A 12139-nucleotide genomic window follows, 5' to 3' on the forward strand; every position below is an offset into this window, starting at 1 on the left:
GGAATATTGAGATGGCTACTTCCAGAAAGCTGCTATGTGTCCATGTGCCCAATTGGACTAAGGAGGAGATCACACAGATGCTGACCATCTACACTGGAGTGGAGCATTGGATGAGACCCAGGACAAGGAACTTCTTGATGCTTGACATTTGGAATCAGTACTTATGTACAAGGATTTACCAGACTTGAAATCAGGTTCACCACAGCTACGATGACCTGCAGCTGAGTGGTGCAGAGGAGCTTCATTGAAGGGTCACCAAGCTATGGAGACAGCCAACGGATCCCTACAGTAAGTGTCGTAATCCCACATATAGCTGAGCATTCCTACAGAATGTAGAGATATAGCTGTGTCCCAAATATATCAGATACATGCCTTTTATAACCATTAAATATGTGTTCTGACATTAGCTCATCAGGATAATTAAGAATATGTGGCGAGTGCTCGCAATATAAGTATGGGTTCTATTCCAATGCTCTTAATTTATTCACTAATGTTTATAATATACATAATTTTGAACTCTGTAGATGTACATCTGTTTTCCAACATATCACAACATAATTTGACACATCCGCTATAGTCGTGTATCACTGATGCCTAAAGTGCCTAGGCCACTGATGACTATGTATTTCTTAGATATCTGGTACAGTATGACAGTATTGTCTACTCTGGCTGTATATGTCTGAATAGTAACTCATAAATAACTTGTTTAATTCATTCCTCCTAATAAAGTGAACATTCTTACTACAGTGCCGTTTGTTTAATCCAAGAGGAATGCCTGTCTGACTGATTACACATACATTTTCAGTTATTTCTTTAGATTATAATAGCTAATAAGTGTTAAAAGTTTCCATATGCATCCATTATCTGCAGGAATACAGATATAGACAAGCAGTACCAGTTTCATAAGTGGAAATGCGTGCTATGTGTTCGCTTGGCCTGTAAGAAAACAAGCAAGCATCACTATATTTTGGCATGCTGTAGGTTCAGATCCACCCTCCCTAGACCTCCCTAGACTATATGACGAGAGATATCATGGAGCTCTGGGAATATGTGTCTCAGGCTGGTATGAGCCTAGCATTGAGTATAATTTTACCTTCTCTAAGGATGATGCCACAATGTGAACAAAAGATGACTGACTTTAATAATTGGCTTAGTTTCTGGTGTCATTCTAAGGGGGTGCAATATTTCAGCATGGAAGGAGATGGTCAACAGACTGCACTGCTTTGCCAGGGATGGTCTGCACCTCACCCCTCTAGGCTTTTAAATATTAGCTAAAACATTTTAGCTTTTTAGACGCTTTTTTTAGGCATTGCCAGACTGAAAGTACTTATGACATAGCAAATGAAAACCGAGTTAATCTAAAGGTATTACTGCGCAATGCTACGAGTCTAAACAAAATAAACTCCACTCCCTAGAAGCTCTCTTTACCCTAGAGAATGCTGATGTCTGTGTGGTCACTGAGGCATGGTTTAAAGTTACAGAGGGCACACCAACAGTGCTAGGTTATAATGCCTTCCACACATTTAAGCCATCTCCTTCAGAGGCAGGGACTAAAGGTGGAGGTGTCTCTATTTACATCAAAGATAACTATACTTCAAGACTGGTCAAACAAGACAAAGCACTTGAGCTGCTCCATGTTCAAATCACCACAGGCAACATCCAATACCAGTTCCTTGCAAGCTATAGGTCTACCTCTATGACCCGGGAAACCCATACAATGTACGTAAACTTATTAGAAACACTAACCATCCAATGCAATACCATATTCATGGGTGACTTTAATTACCACACTATTAACTGGGAATCCTATATGACACCAAATGTACATGCACAGTGATTCCGGATTTTGCAAACACAAACTCCCTGGACCAGATAGTCAGTACACCAACCAGGGGTGCAACCCTACTGGCTCTGGTCCTCACTAATATGGCAGAGTGCTGCACACCTCCTACTGTAATGCCTTCCCTGGTAAGGTCAGACTACAAAATGGTCTCCTTTGAAGTAAAAATAAAAGCTGGACCACTAGCTAAACCTATAACATTCAGGAACTATTCTAAGGCTAACCTCCTGCTATTAAGTGAGAACCTGACAATATTTCAAGCCCCTATATACCCTAAGAACACTGTTGCCTGTGGAGAACTGTTCACAGGAAACCCTCTAGAAGCATGTTAATAGCTTCATAGAGGCAGCTGTACCCACCAGGAAGAAGTATGGAACTAACTCAAAAACAAGCCACCCTGGTGGAATCACAAAATCAGTAGGCCATATAACAAGAGGAAGAAAATCATGGCAAAAATTAGGAGGTGCAGCACTCAGCAGGATAAAAGCACTCTCACCAAACTAAACAAACAACTCAGAGGACAAATAAAGTCTACCACAGCCAAATTTGAGGTAAGTTTGGCCTCCCAGGACAGGGGCAATCACAAAGCATTCTTTAGCTATGTCTGGAACCTCAAAGGTAGTACACAACTGTATGCAGAGCTCATTGTAAATGGAGTCACCTATACTGAGCCAGTAGAAATAGCAAACCTCCTGGCTGATGAATTCAGCTCCAACTTTACCCCTCTCTCCCCCTCAACATTCCCTTAGGAAATATCATCAAATATAACTCCCTCTACTAACACTAGAGAACAGGTCCTTAATGCTCTCTCTAAGACCAACAACACTGCTTCAATGGACCCAGAAAATTTCCCAGGATGCCTTCTAAATAACATGAAGCATGACCTATCAGGGTCTTTGGAATTAGTATTTAACTGTAGCCTCCAAACAGGTTTCATGCCTAATGAATGAAGAAAGGCAACAGTCATTACTCTGCACAAAGGTGGGCCATCTATAGACCCTGGAAACTACAGACCCATAATTCTCACTAGTCTTACATGTAAAGCAATGGAAAGAATTATCATGGAGATGATCAATAGAGATATAGTAAACCTGCAGACACTGGACCCAACCTAGTTTGGAAGGGCAGATCATGCCTACTCAATCTGGCGGACTTCTTTGAGAAGGTCACCAAAGCAATGGGGGAGGGCTAAATCATTCACACTGTCTACCTTAACCTGGCCAAGGCATTTTACACAATACCCCACTCAGGCACTGTTTACAAACTCAAGAGGTTAGGTATAAACCCATATGTCACCCAGTGGATAGCCAACTGGCTCACAGACAGGACCCAGAAAGTTAGAACTGGGGAGGCCACCTCTATAAAGAGGCCAGTCACAAGTGGAGTCCCTCAGGGATCAGTCCTTGGACTGCTCCATTTTGGCATTTACTTCTCAAAAGTCAAGGCCAATGTCAGTGGTCTCTGGCTGACTAAATTTGCAGATGACTGGAATTTTGGAGCTGTCATTGAATCTCACACTGACACAACTTTTCTTCAGGATGGGCTGACACAGACAAACAAGTGGTGTCAGAGCTGTGGACTAAAACTAAATGCCAAGGAATACATAATAGTATCATTTTGGAAGTCATCCATCCCTGGTAACTATCATATTGACAACACACTCCTTAGAGTTGACCCAGTAGTCCAGGACTTAGGGACATAAATAGATAGTAATCTAGCATTTGACCATCATGTGGCTACAGTTGTGAGGAGCACATTCTATGTTGTGCCTCTAAGTCCAAGGAAGTCATTGCTCCAATGCATTCGGCATTCATCAGACCTGTCATTCAGTACAATGCCCCCTTTGGTATGTACCTAACCAGGCATATACAACAACTGGAATGTCCACAGAGGTTTCTCACTAAAAGAATACATGTCGCAAGTAAAATATCATGTGCAGACTGCCTCAAGGCCCTATCCCTCTATTCTGTCTCCTACAGGATTTTGAGGAGAGATCTATGCCTGGCATTCAGGGCATTGTCAGAATCCAGTCTGATGGCCCTCCTGCATATCCACAAACCAAACTACACCAGAATTACATGTTTTAAAGATGTAAACCTTGCCCGTGATATAAATAGGACCTGCTGGAGAGATAGGTATGTATCCCATAGACTACCCCATTTATGGAACAGACTCCCTATCCATGTGAAGCAGGGTTCCTCCCTAACCCAATTCAAGTGCAACTTGGACAATTGGATGGGTATTTTAGGAAACAGAGTGGTAAAAACTTAAATAAATAAATGTTGGTGTCATTCATAAGTTGTAAATCAAAAAATAATTATATTAATATCGTTAATACATTTATCTATATCCTCTTTATTCAAAATACAACAATGGGCGGATCTTTTCATGGCCAAAAATACAACTAAATACTGTTATCCAAGTAAATAAAGGCATTGTGAGCAATATGGGCAGTGTATTTGTTTCTATGGATACACTTGATGACGTTAGTGTACCTTTAAATCTTAGCCAGCAGAAAAATACTGTGACTGATGTGCGGCAAAGGGAACTATTGGCTGGAGTCATCAGTGATGATTATGAGACTTCTATGTCACTTGAAGCACACTTACAATTGCAGAAAAACTCGAAACATCCCAAAGCAGATTTTCAATTGGGCCAAACAAAAATATGATCAAAATTACAAGAACAGGTTGTGCTGAGGAAGCGCAAACATTCCAGGGGTCACTCCATTCAAAGGAAAAGGGGAAGAAGTTGGATCAAATCCAAAATATGGAACTAATCTCTTCAGCAGGTACTTTAATCAATAACTGTGCTATTAATTTATCCAAAACAGAATTGATGCCATTGGACATTTCACTGTTAAATAAAGGGCTGAAGTTTATCCCTTCAGCCGTTGACAGCCTAAATAATGCACTAATTGATTTAAAGTTATTTACGTGCAACTTGGATTTGAAGCTTATTTTCAAAGATTCTGCTATGACAATTGAACAAATATGCAGACATTCTAGTACATTCATACCAAATAGCCACCCTGTCATAGTTGCTTTTTATAATTTGTGTGAAAAGCAGATTAGAGGCATGTATAATAATGGCTGTTTTAAGAAATATTTGAATTTTTCTGTGTCTGAGTGGTTGTCTATGAAAAAACTTGAATTGAATGTGCATATAGTCATCAAAGAAGCCGATAAAGATGGCTCCATCATTATTATGGCTAGATCAATGTATACAAATAATATGCTTTCTTTTTAATCTGATTCTCATACTTTTAAAGTAGTCAATAATGAAGATATAGATAAATGTGTTAATGATATTAATATGATGATTTTTGATTTACAACTCATGAATGACATTGACATTGATTTATTTAAATATTTTATGACTTAATTTCTCAAAATACCTGTTCTATATGGGTTACCAAAGATCCAGAAATGTTTAAAATCCATGCCATGAGACCGATAGTGGGGGTGGATAACAGAACCAATATCAGTATTTTTGCAGAATGTTTTGTCTAAACATTTAAAATATGTTAAGAGTTATATAAAGGACACTGCTGATTTTTGGAGAAATCTGTACAATTGGTTCAGTGGTAATAAGGAAAGGGATGAGACACAATTTTTTATGGTGGTACTTGACATCCAGTCATTCTTTACTGTCATGCCGAATGTGTATGGCATTGAAGCAATTAGAGAGCTGTTGGTAAAGAGTGGACAGTATACAGGTAGATACATTAAAACACTATGTGAGTTACTAGCGATGGTACTGAATAATAATTATTATGTGTTTGATAAAAAAATATATCACCAAATTTCAGGTGCGGCAATAGGTATGCTCATTGCCAACACCTATGCAAATTTAGTGTTGGACAAATGGGGAAAACAGTTTATTTATAATGGACCAGCACAATACTCTGAGAAGGTTAGCTGTTTCAAATGTTTTGTGGATGATGTATTTTTTTGTATGGCATGGCACCAGAGATGAATTAAATTATTTTCTTGCTTATTTAAATATAACTACTGAGTTATTACAGTTCACTATGAACTGTTCAGAATCCAGTATTAATTTTCTTGATATGACCATCTACTATGAAGGTGAAAATATTCCGACTACAGTTTTTAGAAAACCAACACATAGGAATAAATTCCTATATTATACTAGTATGCATGCACCACATGTTTTTAAAGGTCTCACTAAAGCTCAGTTTGCTAGATTAAGTAGGTTGAATACAAACACTGAATTATGTAGTAAACAGCTAGAAGAATTAAAGCATAAATTTATTAATAGGGGTTATAGTCCATCCCTCTTTGACAGAGACATTGAATATGTACTGGGATCTAGGCAGGATATTTCTAAGCCTTATTTCAGTGAAGGTATTTCCATGAATCCATCTAATGTATGTAATATACAGGTAGACAAGAAGAAAAATAAACTGTGCTATATAACTGCTTATAATAGAACAACTCCTAAGATAAAGAGAAGAATAGGTAATAATTGATGCATTTTACGACCTTTTCCTGAGCTATGCCAGTTGATTGATAGTTTTCCCAGTTTCTCATATAGAAATTGTTCAACTTTAAAACAGAAATTGTGTTATAAAGATATGAATACCATCTGTGATGTGAATATATTGACTAAGAAAGGAATGTTTCCTTGATTTAACTGTTGTTGTTGTTGTGATGTTATAAATAAGGAACTTACTTTTATTCATCCTGTAACAAAAAAATAGATATACTTTTAACAGTTTTTCAACATGTAATACAACAAACATAGTATATTTAGCTACTTGTAGTAAATGTCCCTCATTTTACATAGGTAAATCCACAAGAAAATTAAAGGACAGGATAATTGAACATCATTCAGAAATCAGAAGAAATATTGATACTAATTCCTTAGCAAAGCATAACAGAGAACATGGAAATGATCATAGATTTGAATTTAGGGTTATAGATAGGCCCCGGGATTCATGAACCTTGCGCCAGGCGCCAGCATAGCGTCGGCGTTATAACGCCAAATATGGCTGCTGAGCGATTCAGGTATGAATGAATTCCACGTGCACTACCGGCGTGCGCCGGACCGTCTCCGCCCCCGGCATAGGTATGCAAAACACACTGTGTGCGGTATTGCACCATGCAAATGAGGGCAAATAGCGATCCACGTGGCGAGGCGTAGCGTAAGGGCACGTAATGTAAACCAAAAAGCGGTTTACATTTACCCAAACATACCGGAGGAGTAATGGAAGGCTGTCAAAGTCAGGTATCATATAGGTGCAATATGCCAATGTGGAAAGGCACCGAGAATGTCCAAAGAAAATATGCACAAAATGTAAAAATGACATAAATGGCACGTCGTAGAAAGAACAGCAGACCCCGGGATATGTGCACAGAAGTTGCAAAGCAATGAAATAATATGACAATGTCCTAAAAGAGCAGCCACCACACACCATAGTATGTATGTAAAGCTTCAACCCCAGCGCAATGGTTGTCAAGGAGTGGTGGCGTGTTCGCCCGTAACCATGTATTAGTAGTCAATTCCATGCAAATGAGGTAGATAATAGTGAATCGCAAAAGCGCCGGCGTAAGGATGGAGCAAACGGCGAGCGGTACTACACCGAGGAGTGGCCTACACGAGATACATGTCAACCACAGAGGGGTGTGCCACTGTAGGAGGAAGGATATTGGAGGTCAGCAAATCTGGGCTGTACAATGCACATCACAGCATCAGGACTGGCGTGTTAGGAAATAGATGCGCTGAGAGTACAGAATGCGTACAGATGCATGTGCACGAGGATGACTACGTTCCCTAAACCAGTCATGTGACGGCCTCACCGTCAACAACCACGGATATAGGAAGGTAATGTGGAGAATACGAGGAAATGCGGAAGCAGTGTAAATGGAGCCGTAATGAGCAATCAACACCAATCAATGCAGGAAGGGCAAACGCCGCAGCTGATAACTCTGCATGCAGACTCCTGCATAACGGGAAAGGGGAGGCATATGAGTGCAAAGATAGTAGGGGATGTAGTAGAAATGCAAAGAGCAAAGAACCGAAATAGCACAGCCAAGTACAGAGGTAGCATAACTGCGGCTGCAGATAAAATGCATCATATGCCATGTGCCTGCAGGATGCAGTAATGTAAGATGCAAGCGGAAGGCAATGCAGGCAACTGTAATGTAACACTACAGGCAGTACCGTTGCAGTTGCAACCGTAAAACCACGGAAATAATCCATGGATACGGCTGCACAGACACACCCAATGACATCACCGGGTATACAGCACAACAGTATTAAATGTGAATGCACACAACACACAGCGATTTCAAACGCCGCACCGTAGGGTGTAAACAGACGGGAACTTTTAATATGTATATGCTGGGTGCCGCCGTGGCCGTGATGCATAGGTATGTGGCAGAGACAGACGGAGTTGCGGAGGGTGGTGCCGACAACCACCGTCGGCCTCACAGGAGAAGGAGAGTGTTCAGACCAAGGGTGACCTACCAGGGGCTGCAAGACCTGGAGATAGTAGAGCTACAGGGTGGACAGGGACACGTTACAGCAAATAGTGGAGCTGTGCCGGCCGCCTGAGAACAAGAGACAACAGAGGGAGCCCATCCCAGTGGACACAAAGGTATGTGTGAGCTTGCGAATACTGGCTACAGGTACCTTTCAAAGGCCCACCGGGACATAATGGGCATCTCACAGGCATCAGCATCCAGGGTACTACACCAGTTCCTGGATGCCATGTTACCACATGCCCATGAGCACATAAATTTCCCCACATCTCAGGAGGAGTTGGCTAGCAATATGCGCCGCTTCCACCGTGTGGCACAATACCGGAGGTCCTGGGTGCGATAGACTGTATGCACATAGAAATTAAGTCACCACCGGGAGCAGGGTAGACGCTACATAAACCGCAAGGGATACCCTCCATCAATTGCCAGGTCGTGTGCAATGCGCAGGGCATTATTATGGATGTGTGTGCTGGCAGCCCTGGAAGCTACCACGACTCCCATATCTGGCATGCCTCACAGCTGTATCAGGTATTCGCCAGGGGGGACATCACACAAGGTCACCTTGTGGGGGATGCTGGCTATGCACTGGAGCCGTGGTTGATGACACCCATCAGAAATGCACACACACACATGCAAGAACGCCATAATGAGGCACACGCACAAACGAGAATAATCATAGAGCGTGTGTTCAAGATGTTGAAATCACGGTTCCGGTGCTTGGATACATCCGTTGGAGCCTTGCAGTACTCTCCAGGCACAAGTGCCCACATATTCATAGTATGTTGTATGCTACACAATATGATTCTGCGGAAACAGCTGCTGCAGGGACATAATGCCGGAGGGCCACCAAGCCCGCCACAACTGCCAGGGCAAGCACAGGCACAGGGCGTTCAGCGCCATGGACACACTGAGCCAGCCCCAGTAGGTAGACAGAGGCGCATCAATATGCCTACGCCCTGGCAAAGAGGGAACGCATAGCACATACTTTGACAGTGTAGGCCCCATGGACTGACACCTCCTGACCTGCACACACAGTAAAATGGACGCCACACAAACATGTCCGCCCGTAATGTGTACCGTATGTGCGGACGTATGTGTGACTCTAACAAAGGCACCGCCCAAACACTGCACACCCAATAGCCAGCAGAGCATGGAACGCCAACACCTCAACGCACACGGTTCTACAGCACACGGCGTAGCCGTATGCTGCCACTATCGCCGCAAGTCGACCACATATGTACTCATGTGCATACACAGATACGGAAATACATATCAGTACACATGTAGAAATATATACGCATACACAGATATAAAGTACAACAGGGTAATATGGAACCCAGGGATGCAAGTTCACAGATAAGTAAGACACGTAATCACCACATAGTAAACATAGTGACCGACAACCCGATCATCCTGGAGGGTGGGCAGAGCAGGTAACGCCAGCCATGGAAATGTTAACCTGCATCAATACATATCCGCGTGTCGGGATGGTCACCAGTCCACGGTACAGTAACGGGATATGTGTAGGGTTGCCACCTGTCCCACGTTGTGAGGGACAGTCCCCCTTTTGGCAGTTGTGTCCTGCAAAAACATTGACAAAATGGCAAATGTCTTGAGATTGTAGGACAAATCTATTTCCTATATTTTCTTTATTAGTTGCATAAAACAGTTATTTTGTAGAAGAAACATCTAAATATTATAATAAACAGAATAAGCAACTGTAATGCTACAAGTTTGTATTCTGGCAAAAAAGTGAATTGCTGTTCTTTGTACTGGCCGTGGGTATGTGTTGGCATGCAAAATCTGACGTTTCTACAAAAAATGTCCCACTTTGGGCATTTGAAAAGGTGGCAACCCTAGATATGTGCGTGTCATATCCATAGGATATGAGTGCAGAGATACACACCGCCACCGGCGATGCGGCCAACGTAGGTATTGTGTTCAACCGTCGGTGCGAAAGCGGAAAGCATACCAGTGAAGTGTACGACATTATGAGGAACGTACCTCATTTGGGGTGTAAAAGAGTTCATGTTCCTCGCAGTTCCTCCAAGTTCCACATTGAAAATGTCTGTCAAACATCCATTGTTAGGAATGTATATAAATGACATCCTGGTAAATAGAATGTACTCATAGTAATTCATTAAAGGTTCTTCACTGTAAGTAAATCAGCATATTATAATCAACCTATGACCTACTTAGCTGAAGTTGTCACTATGCCATTACTATGTGTTCCACATTATGCCCATTTGTTTCACATTACTACTGTGTGTGTTCCTCACTCTGGAAATAGAAGGTTGACAGCCATGGCGGCAATATGTGTATGTGTGAGGTGAGGTTGTCGTGTGTTCCGCTGTGTGTGTGTAATGTGTGTGCCAGTGTAAAATGTGTATGTAGATGACATGTCACAGGCGGAGTGTAATAACAGGCGAGGCATACAGTACAGGAACCATAGGCGTATGTACAGCAGTACCCACAAAGTAGTACTGACATCTCCTCAGTGGCTATGCACGTATGCACGAAACGATGCACAGCGGAAATGTCCCAAAGTGTACCACAGGGCCATAGCCATCAGGAGATGCAAAGGACGCATGTACAAACCATGACCGTATGTATGGCGCCATAAGGTAGACTCCACACGGTCCGTCGGCAACGCTACACAGCATCAGGCATGTACGGCGAAAATACGAATGTGCTATCCCGCACCGATCGTGAACACTTACGGTCCCAGAATACCGCGGTGTGTTCCACGACCGTGAAGTAAGCAAGCGGCACACGAATAGGAGGCTACCGGTAGCATACAGGCCGCCCCAAGTATAGGACCACATTCACCGTGAATTATCAGTGACAAAATGCCAATGGATAGTAGGCGCGGACGAACATCCGCAGATATATAACCGATGTGAAGGAGGAATACGTGCAGGAAGCACACATGCAGGCGATACCGACAGCACACGACATCAACAAAACAAACATTCCCGGAACAACAGACAGGTAACCTGCAGCTCCCCAAGCAGGGATGGAGCACACACACAAGCATATCTGGTATGTATAAATGCAAGACTCACACCCGCACTGCCACCCACATCCGCAGATATACCCCATTGCACATATCAAAGGGATAACAGCTAAAACCGTAGCAAACACATACAGGCAGTCAATGACAGCGGCATACCCACAACAAGCTCGTGGGAAACACTAGCAGCGGCTAATGCATCCTTGCATCCACTGTGTACAGGAAAATAACAGCTATGTTACACATCTGAATGCACAACGCCATCGACAGACGCCGCCAGGACACGGAGACCCACATGTCGAACACAATACCATACCCAACACACACAATCCACGGCTAACACCACAGCGAAATGTACCCGACACCACACATAGCGGATGCAGTCACACAAACATGATACAATACATACCATCCTCACGAAGGTATTGCACATAACCAACGGCCACACGAGGAAAGAACCATGGCCTAGTGCCGGCGCGTAACGAAAGGAGGGGGATCACCGGTGATATGCGCATAAGTACACACCGAGGAACAGCTATTGGCCTGATTAACCCACATGCCTCAGGTGACGACGAATATAAGGAAGACTCCCTGGATATTCAAACCGTATGTTCATACCGAACAAACACGAATACAGAAGGAGAAACAAGGAAATAGAGACGAACGCAGAACCAAAGGCCGGAAAGGTATGTCGAACACACGACATGTACTGGTGTGTAACGCACGATACGTATGACGAATCTGTACAGTATGTGAACGGTGTGTGTAGGTAAAGATACC

This window comes from Protopterus annectens, chromosome 1.part2 (assembly GCF_019279795.1).
Source record: "Protopterus annectens isolate FY-2018-M chromosome 1.part2, PAN1.0, whole genome shotgun sequence".
NCBI lineage: Eukaryota > Metazoa > Chordata > Ceratodontiformes > Protopteridae > Protopterus > Protopterus annectens.